Source organism: Malus sylvestris, assembly GCF_916048215.2.
Source record: "Malus sylvestris chromosome 4 unlocalized genomic scaffold, drMalSylv7.2 SUPER_9_unloc_1, whole genome shotgun sequence".
Classification (NCBI taxonomy): Eukaryota; Viridiplantae; Streptophyta; class Magnoliopsida; order Rosales; family Rosaceae; genus Malus; species Malus sylvestris.
The window spans coordinates 40,849-45,628 of record NW_025920902.1 but is presented as its reverse complement, the minus strand read 5'-3'; positions in this window follow the sequence as shown (position 1 = coordinate 45,628).

Genomic DNA, 4,780 nt, shown 5'->3' with positions numbered 1-4,780 from the left:
AAAATGATACCTCGAAGCATGTGGAGACAATTCAGCTAGGGACAAGGAGAAAGAAAGCAAGAGGTGGGCACTTGGAAAGATTGAAGAAAGAATCAGACCAAAACAGCTACCTTGTGCCTGCCCGCCATGCAGAGGAAACAAGCAGAGAAGAATGCAGACTGTGCAATCCTCGCTCAGAATTCCAAATCAGTTCAAGAGGAAAGCTGTGGAAAGTCAACAAGCAACCAATGATCACCTATTAGTTCTATTCATTATCTTTTATTTTCATTTTCAATTTTTCGTTTGCATTTTTCTACATTTTCTTGCGTCCTTAACTGAATTATTTCTTTTCTTTGCAGGAACTTTTGGTTATTTCCACCCTTGAAGTTGATTGCAGAATTTTAGCTTGGGGGGTCATCGCTTAATTTTACTGCAAATTAGGGAAGTTTTCAGTCCAATTGCTTTATTTTGTTTTTTATTATTTTGTTTATTTTATTTATTTTTGCATTATAGTGTTTTCTGACATTGGGGACAATGTCCAGTTTAAGTATGGGGGTAAAGGGTAAAAATGACCAAATTGAAATTTTTTGTACCTTCAACTTCGAACTGGTTTCATTTGTTTCTGTGTTGTTGCTTTTTATTTTTTAGTTTTGTTTTCTCTATAAAAAAAAAAAAAATCGGAAAATTTAAAAATCCAAAAAATATTGTCTTGTTTTCCTTATTGTTTTGAATTAGATTTTTGTTAGTTTCCCGACCCAATGATATAACTGGATAAAATTTGAACCATGATCATCAAGAACTTAGTTAACATATGTTTTATGAAGTTCCTAATTCTCTTGTTAGTTTTGTATATGTTTGATCATCTTTGAAAAACCAAATGCACATAGCCTTGTTGATGTGAAACTAAAGCATGACTTAAAGCTTCATATGTGAATTTAGTGACCATATACATCCCATGTGAGTTTTTGAGCCTATTGAAAGTGTGTGCATTTTTCATACACTCCTATTCTTTCATGTGTGATGAACTTATGTGAGATATATCTCTAGAACTTGCGTAACGATCTTTCGAAATGTTTATCATTGATTGCATGAACTTGGAAATGATAGAGGCATTAGGTTTACCACCATGGCCCAAATAACCATGTTTCCCAAAGAAAAATGATATCATTAGATTGCCAATTTGAGCCGTGTATGTTGAACCTTTTATTTCTTATCACCAGATATGTCTACCCTTATACCTGAAACATTTTTTCCTTACCCTTTCCAAGCGAGCAATGCGAGATTGTCTTATGAGAAATGTTTGTAAAGTACTTTGAAGGTGTTTGGCAAAAAAATAAGTGTGGGGGTATTTCATGTTTGTATAAAAAAAAAGAGAAAAGAAAAAGAAAAAGAAAGATTGTATACGAAGAAAAGAAAAGAAAAGAAAAGAAAAAAAAAAAAAATAAATAAATGTTTTTAAAGTTTCAGTTTAAGGGTGTGATTGGAGGTTTCAGAAGAATCGTTGGAAAGCTTGAGTTCTTATAAATTTAAACAAAAGAATTGCTTGCAATGTAGCTTGGAATTTGTGTTTTCCTATTTTTTCGTTTCAATAACCCTATCCCTAAGCCTCATTACATCCAATAAAAGTCCTCTTGATTTAAGTTTTGCAATTATGACTGTGGAGAAGTGATCTTTATGCAAGCTTATGGTAGAAATTTCACATTTGTTTCTTTGAGCGAAACACATTAAAACTAAACACATGTGTGATTGAGTGCATATCCAGTGAGAAGGTCGCTAGTTTGCATATGATGATTTTAAAAATAAAAACTTGAAATTGCATTAGCATGGCTATCTCACACACTACACTTCAAGGATGATTTAAAGATTACAGCTAATATTTGAATAAGGAAGATGAACTTGAATTAGTTTGTTTAGTGCTAGCTATGGCTCTTGATGATTTGTTTTCTCGAATAAAATTCTATGAGGGTCGCATAGGGGGAAACTAATGTTTTTCATGTTAGTACTTTTTCATGTTTTCTTTGTTTTGCTCGAGGACTAGCAAAAGCTAAGTATGGGGGTATTTGATAGGATCATATTTATATATATTTTTACTTCAAATTCACTCGTCTTTTCTTAGTTAGTTCCTTATATTTTTGAGCTATTTACGTTATTTTTGTGTTTATAGGATTTGTTATGCAAAGAAAATAAAAATGGCTAAATGATTTTTATTTATCAAAAACGTGGCAGTGTGGTAGGTGGAGCTGGATGAGTGGATACCATCTAGAAGAATAAGTGCAGCTGGTAGGTGAGGGGAAAAGAAGAAATAAAAAAAAAGAAAGGGTGAGGCATTAGCCTCGGAAGTGAAAAGAATAAGAAGCATAAAGGCTTCTGGAAAAGCGGGAAAGAGAGAGGGGGGGAACTGCCCTTTGGGCAGCTCGAAAAGAAACAGCAGAAAGCAAGAGGTTAGACAGGAGAGAGACGCAGACAGGGGAATTGTGAGCGTGAGGATTGTGGAGGGCTGCCTTTGGGCAGAGTGGGAGGTCAGGAGGGGGCAGCGTGTCAAGCCTCGGGAGAATAGGAGGAGGGCTGACACGGGTAGCAGAAAAACAAAGCTGCCATTGGGCAGCTTGAGCAGAGAGTGAGGACCGAGAGACAGGGAGCGAGGGAGTCGGGAGAAGGTTAGAAGGTCAGTACGGGAAATTGGCGCGCGGGAGAGAAGCAGAGACGGACGAGGCGCTGCCATTTGGCAGCGTAGGAACGGAAAGCTGCCACGGGGCAGCACAAGAAGCACGTGGAGACGTGAGGCAGCGACGCGGTCTTGGAGGTCAGGAGGGAAACAGAAAACGAGAAACAGGGAGAGCAGAGAGAATTGTCAGCGTGAAAGGATAGAATAAAACAGAGAAGAAGGCTGCCCTTTGGGCAGCTCGTGCGAAGTCAGTCAGCGTGAGAAAGAGCAGGAAGCAGGGCAAGAACGTAGCAATTCATTCTCTCTCAGTTAATCCTCTCCATACTTATATTTTACTGTTGGTTTTATTTTAATAATGTGTAACTAATTTTATATTGGCTAGAGGTTAATTCAAAGCCATGAATATATTTGTAATATGAATTGATTACCTTCAGTTGTGATTTCTGAGTTGTGATTTAATTTGCTTAACTGCTTGATTGATAACTTATTTTTGTATGTCGATTAAGAATGCATGCTTAATTTACATGCATGAATTTGATGCTAGAATATAAGTGAATTTCACCTAATCGTTATGAACTTATATTCACAAGTAGTGGAGGTCGCTTATAAACGATCGCGTTAAGTAAATTCTAGGCTGGATTAACATGCGTATTCCATAGTTATGAATGCCTAGTCAATGTTTATGTTTTTCATAGAATTTAATGATTCTTGCTTGTTCTCTATTATGCAATTCATGTAGGGAACTTGTAGGAAATGTTTTGGGTTGTCGTATGCAATCATCCAACCCAATAACTTGTGGAAAATCTAAGAGTTAATTTAAGCGGACCTAATTAACTTGGAACATTGTGATTTACAATTTATTGAAAGAACAACTGAAAATCAATTTAGGTTGCATATATGTCATGTGTGGAGAAGAACCCTCTAGCTAATCCGTCATTTATCATTTTACCTTAATTTTATGTTTTTGTCAATTCTGTAATTTAATTAAGTTTAATTTACTTTTCATCAAAACCAAACACCCACCCATTATTAAATTATATTATTTAGTTAGTTTTCTTTATTGTTAGTCTTTTAATTTAATTTCCGTCCATTTCAATTCCTAGTGTCTATTTTGATTGTTTTTATTATTTTGAGTCATTTTAAGTGTGTTTCGAATTATTAGAGTTTTTAGCCTAGTTTTGTGTCCTTGAGTCTTGTTTAATATTTTTAACTTTGTTTTTTATGTTTTTAAGAGGTTTTAGCAAGCCCTCCTAATCCCCGGCCTAGAACGATACCCTACTTATACTTATACTACAATTGACAAAAAGAGGGTTTAATTTGTGTGTCAAGTAATTCTCACACCATCGACCCGAACACCTGTTAATTTCGTGTCGTGTCATGTCGGGTTATCGGGTCGTGTTAGGAATTGTCAGGCCTAACTGGAACAGGTTTTGTGAGTACTGGGCAATTGCCCTTGCCCAACCCCAATAGATGTAATTGCTCTAAAGTGAATTCCATGAAAGAATTGGTTGAAAGATTGATGCCAAACATGTCAAATAACGTTCATCCAAATTTTGGTTTTAAAAATTTGGTCTCCAAAGCATTACCCATTTTTAAAAGAGAACTTTAACGAAAAATTCCCGGTACTGTTCACTTTAATGAAAAACCACATTTTTACACCAAAAAGTCAATCTTGGTACTATTCACTTTACCTTTTATTTTGTCCTTATCGTTAAAACTCAAAGTTTTCAACTCCATTTCATTAGTTTTCCTTTTTTAAAAACTGATAGACGCATATTTATGCGACTTAGTTAACTAGTTTTCTTGCATTTACGTTATTAGTTCTTAGTTATTTTAGTACTTTAAGCTATTTTCGTGTGTTTGTAGGTCCAAAGGGCTAAGGTAGCAAGAAAGTGCATTTTGGTGCATTTTGGAGCAGTTTTGAGCTTGGAATGGATTACATATGATATGAGCAAGATGGATGGACGAATTTGAAGTCAAATGAGGATAGAAACATGCTAAAAATGTGGTGAAACAAATACAAAGTGCAAGAAGAGATAAATTTCTAGAAGGATTGGCCAAAACTTCACTAAAAACCATGCATACCTCATAAAATTCATCAATGCCGTGGCCTTCCCTTTGTTTCACTTCCACCAG